The 18,587-nt window shown below is 43.1% G+C and overlaps 1 protein-coding gene across 1 annotated transcript in view; it reads left to right on the top strand.

Annotated features, from left to right (window-relative positions):
* Positions 1-18,587, top strand: part of LOC121280981 (teneurin-2-like) — a 787,212-nt gene that overhangs the window by 290,702 nt on the left and 477,923 nt on the right. The window lies entirely within an intron of this gene.

Consider the following 18,587-nt stretch of genomic DNA (forward strand, 5'->3'; position numbering starts at 1 on the left):
CTGTCGCCATGCAGTGGGTGTAATATAATGCACGGCTCACATTGGGTGAGAGGCAGTTAATAAAGGCAGTTTGGATTGTGTTCCAAATGAACCCCCATAATGATCACATGGTTCCTTTAGGAATTGAAGGCTGGAGGAGTTGCTTAAAAATCTGTTTGAAGTGAGAGTCTGCGAACTGCTGCTTCTGACTCAGTTCTTGGCTGATGTCATCTGGGTGGTTGTACAGGAGACTAACATCAGAGGCTGAGATTTTATACGATTCCCATTGGATTTCATTTACCCTTTCGCTCTTTCTTTTTCTTGCGAATTAGTTAATTCATTTTATGCGATTTCTTTTGGGGGGGCGGGTGGGGAAAGGCGAGTTACGGAAATCATTTGAAGATTCTGATGAAGTTCTGAATCATTAGATAGGACTTTTTCTTTTAAAAATCTTTAATCTCTAGGATTTGAACTTCAAAGACTGGGGGTGATGATTTTCTGAATTCTTTTGGTTGTTTTAATTAAAGCAGTAGTAGTGCTTTATTTGCTGGCTTAATGTACTCCAAAAGCATGAAAAATACATTAGACAGAGCCTTCTTTGAACAGAAGGATGTCATTCCTGAGATTGTTTTGACTTTGAATGTAGTGATTTTGCAAATACCTTTGATCAGGATGTGAGTTATCGTATAGCTCTCTCCCAAATCACTTTTAACATCTTTCCCTTGTCATTCATTAATGATCCACATACATCCTATATGTTAGGTATTTAATCATATCTGATTTGCAGTTAAAAATGTAATCTGTCATGGAATTACAAGATTTGGGATCTGAACCTGTTGTTTACTCAAAAGGTTTTACTTTTCTTAATGCACCATCAGTTTACTTCAATCCCCATCCTTTCCCATTCATCAAGCAGCATTCACTTTTCAAGCAAAAAAAATTAATCTTGCACTTTAGGGACAGGATTTTCCCTCCATTCGGAGGCAAAGTTGAAGGGCGGGCGCGCACAGGCACTCTTCCGATTGGCGCCCCCAATCGGGGGAGTGCTGCTATTTTATGTGGGTGGGTCAGTTAAGGCCCGCCCAGCGTGACATCCGCAAAGAAGCGCTGTGTGCTCCTTGTGCGAACGGTGGGGGGGGTATCCCAAAATCAAGAGTACGCTCTTTCACGCATGCGCACGAAAGAGCGCACTCATCTCCCGAAGCTAAGAGCTGCCTCAGGGAGATCGGCTCTAACTGTAAAAAAGGTAAAATTAGAATAATAAAATTTCCCTAACATGTCCCCTCATGAGTTGGGACATATCCATAATTTTTACAAAAACTTTATTAAAATTTTTTAAAATCTACATGAAACCTCATCCCGTCTGTGGATGAGGTTTCGTGCTTTGTCTAGTTCCCGCCGGGGCTCCTGGCCTGCCCGCTAACCTTAAGGTTGGACGGGCAGGTCCACTAATTACTTTAATTGCTCCGTCAATGGCCTCAATTGGCCATTGCGTCATTTTACGCATCGGCGAGCGGGCCCTGCTCGCCAACGGGAAAATCCTGCCTGAGGACATAAAAATGCAAACAAATGTTACGATTATTGTCACTGTTCCTTTTCTAACCATTTAATTTTCAGAAGAGGTTCCATTACAGATCCAAGGGGAAAAGTTTCTCCCCGTCGGACGGGCTGGACGGGAGTAGGCGTGGGCGGGCGCACACCGCCATTTTACATGGACAGGCCAATTAAGGCCCGCCCAATGTGATGCGCACCCAGAAGCGCTCAGTGCTACCTGTGCGGGTGGGGGGGGGGAGGGAGAGACGGGGCCGGTAATGTTTCCAGCATGTGCGTGAAAGAGCGCAGAAATCTCTCTGAGCACGGAGCTGCATCAGGGAGATTAAATTAATAATAAAACATTGCAGAAAAGAAAAATAAAATACTCAGACATGTCCTCTCATTGACAGTGTCAGGTGAGCTGGGCCGTGTACAATCACTTTTAATGAGGTAAATAATGACCTTAACAGGCCTTTGACAGGTCGGCGAGCGCCCAGCTGGCTCCGGTGTGTGCTTGCCAAACTGAAGATCAGGATGATGCGAGGTGACGTCGGGACGCACACCAGACATGGCCGCGCGTCATTTTATGCACGCAGGATCTGACCCCGCACGCCAAACGGAAGATTCAGGCCCAAGTCTTCAAGAGGGATTCATTTTTTTTCTTGCAAGTGTGTACACGACAGGCTGAAATGAGATCATGCACGGCAAACCTAGGAGTATTTTAGATGATGCCAAATTTGGGTGTTTAACAAGCTATAGATTGCAAGAAAAAAACTGAGGTGGGTGCAGAGTTCCCCAGTTGCAAAGAATGAACTTAAGTAGGAAGTGACATAATAAGCTCTGAGTCCAACTTAGTGAAGATGGAGGAAGCGGGAAATTATGGGTAACATCATGTACAGGATTTGGAACCATCATAGAGGCTTTACTCTTTGTACAAGAAATATAGATTGTAATTAGTCAATTCTGAAGAAATTATAATAAAGACTAATTAAATAATTAAAATTTTTTCGATGGACAGACAGCAACATTTGAAAATTAATGTTCCTTCACAGATCTGACATGAGATGAGATGCATACAGCTCTTGAAGAATTCAAGTAATTTATTATTAGAAGTATATTTCGCCTGTTAGGACAAAGCATGTGCATGAGGACAAAGTAAGGAGTATATTATTCATTTACTGTCAGTAGCAATGTTTTTGTGTAACAGTGTACCAGTGTTTTCTTCCTGGCTGTGGATTAGTTTAACATTCCTCAGAATGATGTCTTATGTCTTATGTACTGCTACAAAATAAAGAGAACATCCTGACTTTGTGCACAGATGCAAGGTAAGGAATATATTAGTTTTACTTCCAATTATGCTGTGCCTACATACTAGTACAGAATAAGGAACATATTATCCTTTACACTTAGCAATGCAAGCCGTAAGCAGTGATATAGAGCAATGAATATATGATCACTCACAACACATCACAGCACCTTTTCTAGTGTTGACCTGCTAAATATTTCTCACACCACACACCCAGTAAATCACTTCTATGCATGTTGTTCCTGGCTACGCTAATCATCTTAGCTCCTCTAAGTCAGAGATGCACAAATATAAGCTAATCGAGTCATTCACTGCCAGATCTGATTTGGCCATCTCAAGAATGTCTCAGCATATTTTTTTTTCTTTTCAGCTAAAACTGCCTACTAGCAGAATCACTCTAGAGAACAAAGGCAACCCAAGCTCCTTATCTCCATGAGCAACCACCTCAGCAAATCCCTCTCACCTCTTTCCTCCACTCTAAGCTTCAACATCAAGTGTCCAGAGCTCATGAATTTCTATTTCCAAGTGTGCAGCGACATCTGTTGCTACCTCTTTTTCCTCTAATTTCAATCTCCATCCCAAATAGCCCATACACTACAACCTAATCCCCACTTTGGGAATCCCTGCCCTTGGCCCTGTCCCAATTATATTGATGGTCTTGTCAGGACAAGTGGGCACTATGCTCCCACAAGGTCATACAGGAAGTTGTCTCCTGATGTTGGGCCTAGCATACATGGGCCCCAACTAAATTTGCTGCTGTTGTTGTTGTTGTGTCATATGTCAAAGCTTAACCCTATTTACTGATCTCTAAGAAGGAGCTCTGAGTCTGCCACCTTTTGTTGTCTACAAAAGGTCAGGCAGTTGTAATGGAAATAGAGTACAAATTACTGATGATTCAGAAAAAAATCCTGCATGGATATTATTTGCTGAAAAGAAACAAATACTCATTTTTATATTTCTATCCTTCAACAAACTGCGGCAGATAGAGGGTTAAGAAAGAATAAGATTGCACAGTAACTTTGCTATTTCTGTTCTGCTCGTTCAAAGGTTTGAATTCAAAGGAGATTTTTAATGGTATATGAGATAAAGACACAACCCTCAGATTATTTTTAAATGAGGATTAAATTTACATTTCTGGAAACTAGGGCATGAAGAGGACTGCATTTAAAGGAAAGCTAGAATTTTATATACACATCTATTTCAGACAAGTGAACTCAAGACTTCAAGAGTTTGTGTATTCCGTATGCTCAGCCTGGCTTTGTACGAGCTTTGAGCCATTAAAACCTAAAACAAAAAACAGTGCTACATTGTGAAATCATCTCACTTTTGAGTTGATTGCATTTATAATTAAAATATTTTTCTCCAAATGTTTACAAGTTGTGCCATCTACTGTGCCATCTACCTGGCAATGTGGAAAATTGCCCAGGTATGTTATGGCCACAAAAAGCAGGGCAAATCCAATGCGGCTGATTACCACCCATGAGCCTACTCTTGAGCATCAGCAAAGTGATGGAAGGGGTTGTTGACAGTGCTATCATGTGGTACTTACTCAGCAATAACCTGCTCACTGACACTCAGTTTGGGTTCTGCCAAGGCCACTGTGCTCCAGATCTCATTACAGCCTTGGTCCAAATATGGACAAAAAAGCTGAACTTCAGAGGTGAGGTGAGACTGTCTGCCCTTGACATCAAGGCATTATTTGACTGACTGTAGCATCATGGATCTAGGAAAACAGAAGTCAGTGGAATCAAGTGGAGAACTCTTCACTGGTTGGAGTCAAACCTAGCACAAAGGAAGATGGTTTTGGCTGTTGGATCATTTCAGCCCCAGGGCATTGTTGCTCAGAGTAGCATATTAGGCCCGATTATCTTCAGCTGCATCATCAATGATGTTACTTCCATCATAAAAAGTCAGAAGTGGGGATGTTCGCAGACGTTTGCACAATGTTCAGTACCAATAATGACTCTTCAGATACTGAAACAGTTCATGCCCACGTGCAGAAAGACCTGGTACACATTCAGGCTTGGGCTGATAAGTGGCAAGTAACATTTGTGCTATACAAGTGCCGGCCAATGACCATCATTAACAGAATAGAGATAAAGGGTGGTGTTTAATGGAGGCGACGGCGCAGAAGGAAAAAAAACAGTAAAAACTGAGAATTAAGAATACTGGTGCGAACTGGTCTTGTATACCTTAAAATGGAACACCAGTAAAACTGGGAAATGAAAGTACTGGTGGGAGCTGTTTTTTTCTCTTGTTGAGGGGAGGGGGGTGTTGCAAGAGCCCTGCATCGCCTCTTTTCATGAAGGCCTGTTGTATCATGTGCTGCTCAGGCACTTGACCGGCCAGAAGAGGGCCCTCCCCTGCATCAAGAGCCCTGGGGGTGGAAGTCCCACCTGCTGAGTACTGCTGACCAATTAGAGGCTGGGAGCTCCATTGATTGGCAGCGCCACCAGTGAGACTGTGGCTACTGCAGGTATGACACCCACCCGAGGCCAAGGATCAGGCCAAAAGTGTGTGATGGCAGGAGAGGGTCACAGGGCCGAGGTCACCAGCAAGGTGGCAGGTAGTAAGGCAGGGGGATGTTTCTGAGCAGGCTGCCACCAATGCCTGCTCCCTCAATTAGGGACTAAATGCCTTTGAACAAAGGACACCCCCTGGAAGTCCACAAGCAACCCCACACAGGTTTGCTTGTTGTGGACACTGCATTACAAGCCAATGGATTAATGCCTCTAGCAGCAGGATAAAACCCTTAAGTGGCCACAATCACCCACTTTAGGGACTCAAATGGTGGCAGGTAGGAAAGCCATTAATAGAACTTTCTGCTACGCACTTAATTGGGGTGAAGGCAGGAAGGTGGCAGGATCCCCATGTGCCACCCTCATGTCCTATTAAATGCAGCCCCCCCCCCCCAATCAGCAAACACGCTACAGGGGAGGACATTAAATTCCACCCAGCATTATTCTTTCTTAACCTTGTCTACCACAGTTCTTTGAAAGATAGAAATATAAAAATGACTATTAGTTTCAATTGACAAACCATACCCCTGTAGGTTTTTATTCCGAATTATCAATAATTTGGACTCTATTTCCAATACATTTCCCTTTGACAATAAGTGGCATTACCATCAGTGGACCTCCACTATCAACATCCTGGGGTTACTAATGACCAGAAGCTGAACTGGACAAGCTATATCAATACTGTGGCTACACAAGCAGGTCAGAGGCTGGGAATTCTACAGCAGGTAACTCACCTTCTGCCTCCCCAAAACCTGTCCACCATTCACAAGTCACAAATCCGGAGTGTGACGGAATTGTCCCCACATACCTGGATGAGTGTAGCTGCAATAACATTCAAGAAGCTTGACACCATCCAGGATAAAGCAGCCCGCCTGTTTGGCACCTCATCGACCGCCTTAAACATTCACTTCCTCCCCTACCGGCATTTATCTGCAAGTTGCAATGCAGCAACTCACCTAAGCTCCTTTGACAGCACTTTCCAAAACCATGACTGCTACCATCTAGGAGGACAAGGGCAGCAGATGCATGGGAACACTACCACTTGCAAGTTTCCCTCCAGCCCACACACCATCCTGACTAGGAACTGTATCGCTGTTCCTTCATTGTCACTGGGTAAAAAGCTGAAACTCTCTTTCTAACAGCACTGTGTGTGTACTGACACCACACTGTAGCAGTTAAAGGTGAGGGCTCCCCACTGCTTCCTCAAGGGGAATTAGACACTCATAATTCAGAAACAAACTAAAAAACCTATCCAAGCTAAAATTAACAATAGAGTCAGATATCTACTCATGAGTCCAATGTTTAGTTTGAGTCATTTTTGTCTTGCCAGCACTGAGTCCTTAATGAAGTACAGTCAGTCTGTTCATGGCTCAGCAACAGAGTTTTGCCCTAGGAACAAGAAACGAAACGGCAAGTCTAACAACTAAATTTGTTACAAGATATATACAGGCATTGAGAGAAATATGTTCCTCAAAATCTAGAGTGTAGTTTATTTAAAACATTTTAATGAAAGCATGAACTTGCATTTAAATAATGCCTTTCTAAATCTCAGGACATCCCAAAGCACCCACCGCAAGGCAGTATTTTTTGAAGTGCAGTTGCTGTTGTGATGAAGAAAAATGCAGCAGTTTGTTTGTGCACAACAAGTTCCCACAAGCAGCAATGAGAGAAATGATCAATTAAACTGTTCTGATGGTGCTTGTGGAGGCATAAATGTTGGACAAGAAACCAAAAGAATAAGCCTGTTTTCTTAGATGAATATCGGGCCATGGGTCAAGCTATTATCTGGCTGATAGGGCAGACTAGACCCCATTTTAATGCCTCATTCAACACTCCCTCAGTATTGCACTGGCTTGTCACCCAAGATGATATGCGCAAGTCTCTGGAATGAGACTCAAACACACAATCCTCTGACTCAAGTGAGACTGCTACCACTGAGCCATGATTCATAGCTGCAATCAATCTGTGGTGTTCCACATACTGGGAGGAAATTTTGATTAGGCTCATTAATGGGCACAGGGATCATGTTGTGGGATTAACCCATCCTCAGTTAAGTTGAGGCAGGTAGCATGCAAACACTAGAGGTGGAATCGTCCCAGATTTGCACCAAGTGTAATAGCAGGTGGGAAAAAAGCCATTTTAACCGCTGGCCACAATGGCAGGTTTTCGCACCTGCCATTTCAATTCTGCCTCATTAATTATGCAGCCACAGGAAACACAAAGACAGTGAGAAGCCACAGTTACTGCCAGGCAGCCTCTGATCTTGCTGCTTCCTCAGGGCGCCATATTTAAACTGTAGTTGCATATACAGTTCTCAATGCTTGCAGCCCAGGACTGCTCCAATGAAGACATGGCTCCAAAAGCCACGAAGTGTGCAGCCCCCCCCCCCCGCACCCCCCGATTCAGTGACACATCCTTGGACTTCCTTCTGGACACCTTGGAGGCCAACTGTGATGTCCTCTACCCCTGCCCTGACCGCAGGAGGCCCATCAGTCTCCAATTCTGGCTTGGGAGGTGGTGGCAGAGGTGGTCAGTGCCAATGCTGCACGCAAGAAGCCAGCCACCCAGTGCAGAAGACAGATGAATGATCTCATCCATACCGCCAGGGTAAGGCAGCCATCATATCACTCTAAACTCACACACTCACAAGGCCATCACACATTCACTGGCATCTCACTCACTGCCAGCTCAAGGGACATCACCACTTCACTCTCTGTCACACACACCCTCACATCTCCAACTGGCCTCATCTCCTCTGGAGACCGACTCCTTAGCTCTCACCACCTTGAGGTCCCTTGCCCAGATCTACGTATGCCGCCACACATACCCTGGGATAACCCCTTCCCCAGTACAGCCCTTGCCCTGCAGCCTCTTCCCTTGCCTGAGGCCACTTTTCCCTCTTCCCAAGCAAGCCCTAGCCCTGTAGCCATTGCAAAACCACCCCCACCTTATGGCGGGCCTGGTAAGTAGAGACCTTCCGTGCACCCCCCCCATAAGTGCTGCCTGTGAAGCCTGGCGCTGATGACTGTGAGTGCTGCCCGAAGCAAGGTAGGCAAACAAACCTCGAAGTCCAAAGTGGAGTGCAGCTGGCCAAGTGCACGTCGCTTCTGTACAGTTGTGAAAGATGTTGGCATGTAATCACACCGACGTGCCTGGATGATCCAGCGGGCTGGGGGGGGTGGGGGGGGGGGGCGGAATGATTCCGGCCAGCTGGGCTTATAATGAGATGCTAATGTATTAAAATTAGGTCCCGACATGAGGCAGGGGGAAATGTAGTCTGCCATTGACAGGTGGAGCAGTTGATTGCAAACTAGTTGCACGACAACATGAAACCGATTTTTGGCCGTCTCGCCAAATTGTTCCCACACCCCCACACCGCCCCCCCCACCACCCACACCGCCATGACACCGCCTGGAACAGACAAAGGCCAAATAAGATAGACGCTAAGGGAATGCACAAGGGTGAATACTTCAGTTTAGTGTGTATTATTACAAGTGTTGTTGGACAGTTGGTATGGAATGGTTATTCTTTGTTGTCTTTTATTTCAGGAATTTCACCAAGTGGAATCTGGTTGGCAGCAAAGGGATGGAAAGGTGGGGAATTGTGATATGGGGATGGCTTTTAGGGATGAGTAGCTGGTCACGATGGTTCAGAGGAAAAGGGGCCCATGTGCCTCCCCGTTTCACTTTCTCCTCCTCCTCTTCTTCCTCCTCTGGTGCCCTCCAAGGGCCCAGTGGCAAGGGCTGTGCCCTCATGAGGATAAGGCTCTGGAGGATGCAGCAGACTACAATAAATTTGGAGAAATGCTCCAGTAAGTATTTAGAGCTCTCTGAGCAGTCCAGGCAGTAGAGCTATTGTGTCTGAACACTGATAGTTTGCTTTACCATGTTGTTAATTGCAGCATGGCTCTCATTGTAGGTCTTTGTCCACAAGTAGTCAGGTGCAGAGGGGAGTCAAGAGCCAGGAGTAGAACAGTAAACCTTTGTCAGCAAGCAGCCAGCTTCTGGTTTGTCATGATGGCTTAAATATTAAGTACAGCTGACTGCCACAGGATGAAAGCATTGTGGCAGCTGCCAGGATAGCAGGTATTCACCGACATAATGTTCTGTGCATAATCACACATGTTTAGGGAGCTGTTTATAGAATCATACAATTGTTGCAACAAAGAAAAAGACCATTTGGTCCATCATGTCTGTGCCGGTTCTCTGCAATAGCAACTTAGCTAGTGCTCTGCCCCCGCCCTTTACCCATAACCCTGCAAATATTTTCCCTTCACATTCTTATCCAATTCCCTTTTAAAAGCCAGGATTGAATCTGCCTACACCACAATTGCAGACAGTGCATTCCAGACCATAACCACTTGCTACATAAAAAGGTTTTTCCTCATGTCACTATTGTTTCTTTTGCCAATCACTTAAATCCTGTGTCTTCTGGTTTTTGACCCTTCCATCAATGGAAACAGATTCTCTCTATTCTGTCCAGACCCCTCAAGATTTTGAACACCTCTATCAAATATCCTCTCAACTTTCTCTTCTCTAAAGAGAACAACCCCACCTGCTTTAATCCATTCATGTCAATAAACCTCTCATCCCTGGAACATTCTCGTACATGTTTTCTGCAATATCTCTAAAATCTTCATATCCTTCCTAAAGAGTGGTCCCCAGCAATACTCGATACTCCAGTTGAGGCTGAACCAGTGTTTTATGAAGGTTCTTCAGAACTCCCTTGCGTTGTACTCTCTGCCTCTAATTGTTATTTTTTATTCATTCATGGGATGTGGGCATCGCTGGTGAGGCCAGCATTTATAGCCCATCCCTAATTATCCTTAAGAAGGTGGTGGTGAGCTGACTTCTTGAACTGCTATAGTCCATGTAGTGTACATACGCCCACAATGCTGTTAGGGAGGGAGTTCCAGGATTTTGACCCAGCGACAGTGAAGAAATGGCAATATATTTCCAAATCAGGATGTCGAGTGGCTTGGAGGGCAACTTCCCGGGTGTTGATGTTCCCATTATCTGCTTACCTAGATGGTAATGGCCTTGGATTTGGAAGGTACTGTCTGAGGAGGCTGGGTGAGTTATAAAGCCCAGGATCCGGAATGCCATTTTAATAACCTTCTGAACCCTGCCATCTTGTATGATTTGTGCGCAAATAGCCGTATAGAATTTTACCCTCTATTTTCTGTTGCCTCTCCTCATTCTTCCTACTGTTATGACATGGAAAATGATGTATGCCAGGCAGACCAAATCCACAATGGTCACGCTATCACAATGGTTTTGCATTTAGTTTTTATTATGAGAAGATGTGCACACTAAATTCAGAAGTAATGAATCCACCAAGATCTTTGGAGGTTTTTAAAATTAAATTCAAATATTTATTAACAAAATAAAAGATTTCAAGCACATATATAAGACTACAATTACTTACCACCAAAACAAACTTTAAAATTCCTAAGTGACCTGACTCCCTGTTACACACCCCCTTTAAGGCAACAGTCCAAAATAGATTTTAGATTTAAAACAAAACCAAAATGTTAACACAATACCCACTTGACAGTGAAATTCCAAATGGCTTCCCCAACTTCAGTCACTTTACATAGCAGGCTTATGCAGAAAAGGCTGGAGGCTTCTTGAAGGCTGTTTCACATACTCCTGTTCGATCTTACATGTCCCTCACCTCATATAGCCTTTCATTCTCCTTTATATATGTTTCTCTCTTATTAAAATGTAAATTCTATTGTTCCATATGTCTTTGGAACTGTATCTTCCTCATAATATAAGAACTTGCATGTTGCTAATATTGTCAGTAACCTTTGGAAAAAATAAACACAATCCTTAGCCTGGCTAGTTATAAACAGACTAATATGCCTTTGGAATCCAAACAATCCCTTCATTTATCTAAAAATGCAAATTCCCATCACACCTTGCATGCTCAGCTGGCATCCATGTTTACTCATAAGCATTTCAAGCACCTTTCTACAACTAGCTTCTTTTGATGAGTCTACTTGACTCCAAATGTAATTAAATCACACAGACAGAACCACCTATACACACCATAAACCTACTTCACAATAAACCAGAAAAATATTATGAAAATTATTATACTTTCATCACACCTACCTAAATATAACACTTTGCTCTTGTCTGCATTAAATTTCATCAGCCACATGCCCACCCATTCCATCAGCCTGCCTGAGTAGTCCTGAAGTCCTCCACATAGTTCACTAAGTTTCCAAATTTTGTGTCATCTGTAAATTTGGAAATAATGCCTTGTATACCCAATCCAAGTCATTAACATTTGTCAAAAGAAGCAGTTGTCCTAGTACCCACCCTGGAGAACTCCACTCTACCCCTTCCTCCAATTCAAAAAACAATCACTCACAATTATTCTGTTTCCTGTCACTCAGCCAACTTCATATCCATGCTGCCACTGTTCTTTTTATTCCATGGGCTTCAACTTTGCTGGCAAACCTATTGCGTGGCACTTTATCAAATGCCTTTTGGAAGTCCTTGTACATCAGATCAGCCATATTATCCTCATCAACTATCTTTGTTACCTCATCAAAAAACTCAATCAAGATAGTTAAGCACAATTTGCCTTTAATAAATCTGTGTTGACTTTAATTACTTAAGCCATACCTGTCCAAGTGGTTATTAATTTTGTCATGGATTATAGTTTCTGAAGGTTTTTCTAACACCCAGGTTAAACTGGCTGAAAGTTGGTCGGTTTATCGTTAGACCCTTTTTTGACCAAGCATTTAACATGTGCAATTCTCCAGTCCTCTGGCACCATTCCATGTATCTAAGGAGAATTGGAAATTATGGCCAGTACCTCTGCAATTTTTATTGTTGCTTCCCTTAGCTGCCTCAGATGTATCCCATCTGGCTCTAGTGACTTAATAATTTTAAGTACAGCCAACTTAATACATCCTCTTTATCAATTATTAGCCTATCCAGTATGTCAGCTACTTCCTCTTTCAGTATAACTTTAACAGCATCTTCTTCCTTGGTAAAGACAGATGCAAAGTTAATACCTCTGCCATGCCCTCTGCCACCATGCATAGGTCTCTTTTCGCGTCCCTAATCAGTCTTACCCCTCCTCCCAGTAGCTCTCCTGGCTGCAGTACTTCTCCTTGTTAATATGTGGGGCCTGCATTAGTGAAAGTAAGCTTTCTATTAACAGGCCTTCCTATGACCTCCTTGTCAACATCACTGCAAATCCAAAAACTTTTCTGAACTTCCCTGACAACACTGAACACAATACTTCCACTAAAATCTACAGCAACAAAAGAAAGTCAAAAACAAGGATATTCTATGTACCTCCATATACCTCCAAAGATACCTCCAAGTGGAGCTGCTGGGGTATTCATTGTACATGCTGAGCAGAGAGTGCTTAAAAGCGAGTGTTAGCATGACCTGCAAGGTTCAAAATAGCACTGTTGTGCCAAATTAGGGTTAGATGCTATTTGACATCATGATCTGCTAACTCTGCACGGTTCTAGCATATATGCAAAGAATCCCATGTTAGCGCCATTACGATTATGGCAAACCATCTGAGCTGCATCTGAACTGGCTGGAAGTGGTTCAACCACCATTTTATGAGCTCCCAGGCTCAGTAGTGCCAGCACCAGTGGTGTTATGGAGCTGAATTTAATGCCCGTGAAGTCAAGACCAAGGGCTGGATTTTCTCCACCAAGGCAGGAAGCTCAAGTCAGGATATTGCCCGATTCGGCAGACCCATTTCATTTAAAACGGCCCGCGCTCACTATATTTTCATTCCAGGAAGTTGAGAGCGGGATGAAGTCAGGCCTGCGCTTCCGGAAGCAGTTCGGTAGTGGCCCCAGGGGCAGGCGAGGGCTGAGGCGGGCTGGTTTGAAGGCCCGTGTCAGTCCTCTGAGACTCTGGCCCGGTTGTAGAAAAGGCTGTTTGACCCTCTATCCCTCAGCTCCTACACCGCTTGCCAGCTCCATGCCCCCTCCATACTCCCATGCCTGCTCTCTGCCCTATCATACACCTCCCTTACCACCTCTATCCCACCTCATATCCCCATGCTACCTCCAAGACCAGTCATCCAATGTCCATTGTGTGCACACCTTGGGAACCATTGGAGATGGAAGAAAAAAGTAATGATCTAGCAATCTAAGAGGGCACTCACTCATGCACACTTGGTTCTGAAAAAAAATCATTCTTGAAATCCATTCAAAAATTTTAAACCCTCTCAACTGGTCATTCACTTGTAAAAACAAACAGACTTCCATTCACTAACCTCATCAAAAACAACAAATCCTTTAAAACCTTCTTAAAACTGTTAATCAAAATGTGAACTCACTCCCCCTCCCCAACTTTCTGAGATCAGGACTTTCTGAACGTCTAAAACTCAGCCAAGCATTCATAATGGGCTCTACTGTAATAATAGCCCTTTGGAAATGTCAACAATGAAGTCGATTGAAATTAGAGGAACAGATGACTAATAGATTTTTCTCAGCCATACCAGATGGCCTGCCAATCATTGCACTCCGGCTGTGAGTGTCTTTTTTTACTCCAACTGAAAGCTGCAGCCTATTCTTTTTTTTCATTTTTAAAGGGCTGGGTATTTAAATAACTTGACATCATGGAAATGGAATAGCTCATTCACCCTTCAAGAGCAGTTACACTTGTTCCATAAATTCATGACTCCCACACTCTGAGCTATGGTCCTTGGAACAGCAAAGATGGGGTCTGTTTGAACTCAGCACTAATTTCAAATGGTCCTGCTGAGGTTGGGTTTCTCACCTGTGTGATTCACACTCTATCCCCTTCCCCCTCCAGACATAAATGGGATTTACCAAAAATGGGGACAGGACTTCTGGGTCCTGACCGCCATTTTTAAAAAGCCTCCAGAGTCAGCCAAACTCCACGAAAATCCAGCCCCAGGTGTTGTCTTCAGGTGATTTGAGATTGAAGAGTAAAGATAATTGGACCAGGATTCTGAATCATTATTCAATCAACATTTTCAAGTTATACATTCTGGCCATTTCTTTGTACATTTTCGGAAATGTTATATTTGCAGTTAAATGACATTAATATCAATTTGAAAAGCAGAGAAGAAGTTGTTTTAGGAGTATGGGAGTACTTTTCCAGTTGAGGTGAAATGCAAGGTGAAAAACTGAGTAGCCATGCCACTATGTATAATTAGAGCAAAGCAATTTATATAGATAGCTACCTTTGTAAATGTGGACAGGAGAACATATAATGGGAAAATGTTAATGCAATAGTATGATAGTAACATGACAACAGGAAATGCATGCATACTTAAGATTTTTTCATATATATGGAGTTTGTGCACTGTAACAGAGCATTCCATGGTTCTGATATTCACAATTTTCTAGTTCAAGTATAATAAATACTTCAATTGCTTATTGCCACATCACCCTGAAATGTTTCAAGGCACTTCATGCATTTTAATGAGTTTTGAAGTACAATGCTTGTTGTTATACAGGCAAACACAACAACCATTGTGTGCCAGCAACATCCCACAACCAGTAATTAGATGTATGACCAGTTAACTTGGACTATTGATAATGTTTGTTAAGTGAGGAATGTTTGCCAGTTCACAGGAAGAGATCCATGCTCCTCTTCAGGTAGTATCATGGCATCTTGAACATATCCACCTGAATTACTGAAACAGGGAGATAGGATTGCTTTTAACAAACAGTAGAGGACCCTTTTATTGATTGATGCGTCATAGACATACAATTAAATTGTTGTCTTTCAATTCACTGCCTCCCACCCCTCTCTTTTCCTGCTTATGAATTTTATTGATATTTTGTATTTGTTAAAATACAAATGACAAAAATGACAAGCCAAGATGGCTCCTTTTAACGAAACTAATTTGTACTTTCGTGACACCATTAATATGGGAAATGTTCTAAAGCCCATTATAGAGTTAGGAGAGATGATGAAATGCATCATAGTAACAGGTAGTTAGGTTTCAAGTGTGCTTTGAAGGCTGGAGAGTGGTTTAAAGATGTGAATTCTAGAGACGATTAAAAAATATGGCTCGGATTTTCATCCTTGAGGCAGGAATCACAAGCTGTGCCATTTCCTGATGTTGCAATCCCCAGTGGCAGTGCCCGCCCAACCTATTTTTGTATTGGGGAGAGCGGCAGGCTGGAATTGGGATTGCTGCCTCCAGAAGCAGGCATGAGACAGGATTGGAGGCAGGCTGATGCTGAGGCGGGCAGGTTAGAAGGCCCACCTGCACTCACTGGGACATCAGCCTAGTTTTATACATGAATGTTAAGCAACCTAGCCTTAACCCCTCATTTGCCCACACCCCCTCACATCCCCATGCCCCCTCCATATCGCAATACCCCCTCCATACCTCCAGCGCTCAAATACCTCCTTGCCCCCATCATACCTCCCATGCCCATTCGCCCATAATGGGCAGAACTCATGAGCCCTTTGACAGCATTGGCAAGTCTTTGAGATATTCATCAAACTGTCAAAATAAACTGTTATGATCCTTGGCCAGACCTCGGGACATGGGGGGAGATCCAGTTACGGACTAGTAATGCTTTCTTTAATGTAGATAAAGTTTGAGATTCAAGATGCTTACTAATCATATAAAGCCACAAGATTCCATGGATTTTGAACAAACAAAAGTAAACTTTACTATACAAGGTCAGAAAGATAAAACAATTTACAATATCTATCTTATACTCCAACATTCAGGGTAAGTAAGTATAAAGTATATTTAAATTAGTAGGCGAACTGTGGTCGGACACACTACATGACAACATAGATGACAGATGTGACCAGAACAGATTCCATGGATTTCTCAACAACTCAACCAAATGTTTGTCAAATTGTGAGCCAACCAATCTCACTGAAACTTTGTCTGTCTCACAAGGATTTTCAATATCTGAAGATCTCACCTTGGAATTCTCTTTAAAAGTCACTCCTACTTGGATGTCTTCAATAATGACCTGCCTTACAGAGTTTCAATCTTGACTTCTGTGATTCTTTCCCCTGCAGCTCCAAGTAAACTCAAGCTTCACATTCTACACACAATCTCAGATCTTTGGCTGTGCTAAGCAGAACACCACTGCTCCAAAGGGGTATCTTTGCTTCAATGGCCCACAGCATGGAGTTACCAACCTTCAACTGCCTTCTCAGATCTCCGGGGCTCCTCCCATCCTAACTTTGCTTAAAGTCTGCTCCCTGCAGTTCTTTCTTGAATTCTAGCACCTATTACTCTGCTAAGATAAAAGCAAAATACTGCGGATGCTGGAAATCTGAAACAAAAACAAAAACAGCTGGAAAAACTCAGCAGGTCTGACAGCATCTGCGGAGAGGAACACAGTTAATGTTTCGAGTCCGTATGAATCTTCATCAGATTACTATTACTCTGCTCCTTTCTTTAACTTCATTTAAGACACCTATTTCTGCCCCCTGTTTTGTTCATTATCTGGGACTTCTTTTTGAGGCCTCTACCTATCCCCTTTCCTGATTTGGAACCCCTCCCTGTCCCCCTCTCATGTCCTGCTCCCTGGTCCACACTCACTATGATGGGATTCCATATCAGTCATCTGACCTGCCTTTTCATGCTGCTCTATTTTTTTATCTTCTGTGCAGGTGCGTAGGGCTGGTCCCTGGCCTGACATGTAGAGAAAACCCAACTGATCATGTGCGGCCTTTTCCCAGCTGGCACATGTGTAGGAGGCCTGAGGCTCATCAGGAACTGGAGTTCCTGACCTACAAACTAAATGTAAATTTTTGAGTTTCATCACATAAACAAATAGCCAATCTTCTTCAAAAGACCTTAATCCTATTAACTGCTCATAAAATTGTCAATCAAAACAAAGTTCACTCCCCTTGACAATTGTATGGACAACTACTGATAAGCTGAATACCTTAAAGTCTTTTGAGGTTTAGAACAGATGGCATTCCTTGCACTGCTTCAAAGGCTGAACAGATGGGTGGGTAGAATACACTAAAGCCTTCTGAAGTATTTGGAACAGACAACCATCTGTTGCACTGAAAGGCTTAGCATGTGGCAGGACTGTCAATCAAAGAAAAGACCAAAAATAGGAAATTGACAGCTTAAAATGTGAATCTCAATACTGTTGAGTCTACTGGATAAAGTACTCTAATATGTCTGAACACTTTCACAATGCTGATCAATTTAATGTCCACTTACCTTTTCTAATCAATGCCCTGTCATTAATCACTGCAATAAAAACATTTAACTAATCATGCCCTATTACATTATATATGAAGCTGTCAATACCTTTTGAACTTCCCTGTCAAAAGATTCCCAACTCCAGATTAGGCCTCCTCCATGGTTTACAACTCCTCTGAGGTGCTATGAACCATATTTCCTACCAAATCCTGGAATTGGGTCCCATTTTTAAATCCCGCACACCTCCACTCCAATATGGAGGCACGAAAATCCAGCCCCATGTCTCTGATGATTGTACAGAGTGGACCAAAGGGCATGAGTAGAAGTTGGAAGAGTCTAGAGGTAAAGTTGGGCGAAGTCATGAAGAAATTCGTAAGTAAGGGTGAGCATTTTGACTTTGATGTTTTGGAGCTGGAGAGTCATACTGGTGAATAGAACTTAGCAGAATGTTGGGCAAGACGCAGCTTCTGAAGTTTGATGCTTGATAGGCCAACAAAGAGGGCAATGGAAAAAATCATAGACCCAAAGCTTTGATGCCAGTTGGAGAGGTGGAAGTCAAAAGAGCTTTAAGTAGATTTGGTGACAGTTAGGATTGTCATCAAAGCTCAACTCTGGATCAAACAGGCCTTTGAGGTGATGCAGCATCTGATCAGCCTAACTGAGAAGTCAGGGAGGCGGATGGAATGAAAGGCAAGGGTGTGGAATTTTTGATAGAATCGAGTCTAATGGCGTTACCCTTCCCATTGTTCAGTTGAAGAACATTCTAGCTCATTTATGACTTAAGTATTAGAAGAACATTTTAACAACACAGAGGGGAATGTAAGTCAGGGGAACAAGTGAAGAGGTAGAGAGCAGGAGTGGTAATAGTGATTGGGTGTTGGGTCAAGAACAATGGAGTGCTTGTGGGTTAAGGACAGTAGGGAGACGATGACGGCTGAGGTAGCTGCATAGATAATCTTGATCTATGAGACAAGGAAGTCAATAAATTTGTTATACTCAACCTCATAGGTCGGGGGTGCAAGGGGAGGTGGTTAATTGTTTACGAAGAGTTTAGGGTTGTGTGTTCACCCCAGGAATGAACCTTTGGA

This window comes from Carcharodon carcharias, chromosome 8 (genome assembly GCF_017639515.1).
Source record: "Carcharodon carcharias isolate sCarCar2 chromosome 8, sCarCar2.pri, whole genome shotgun sequence".
NCBI classification, from domain to species: Eukaryota; Metazoa; Chordata; class Chondrichthyes; order Lamniformes; family Lamnidae; genus Carcharodon; species Carcharodon carcharias.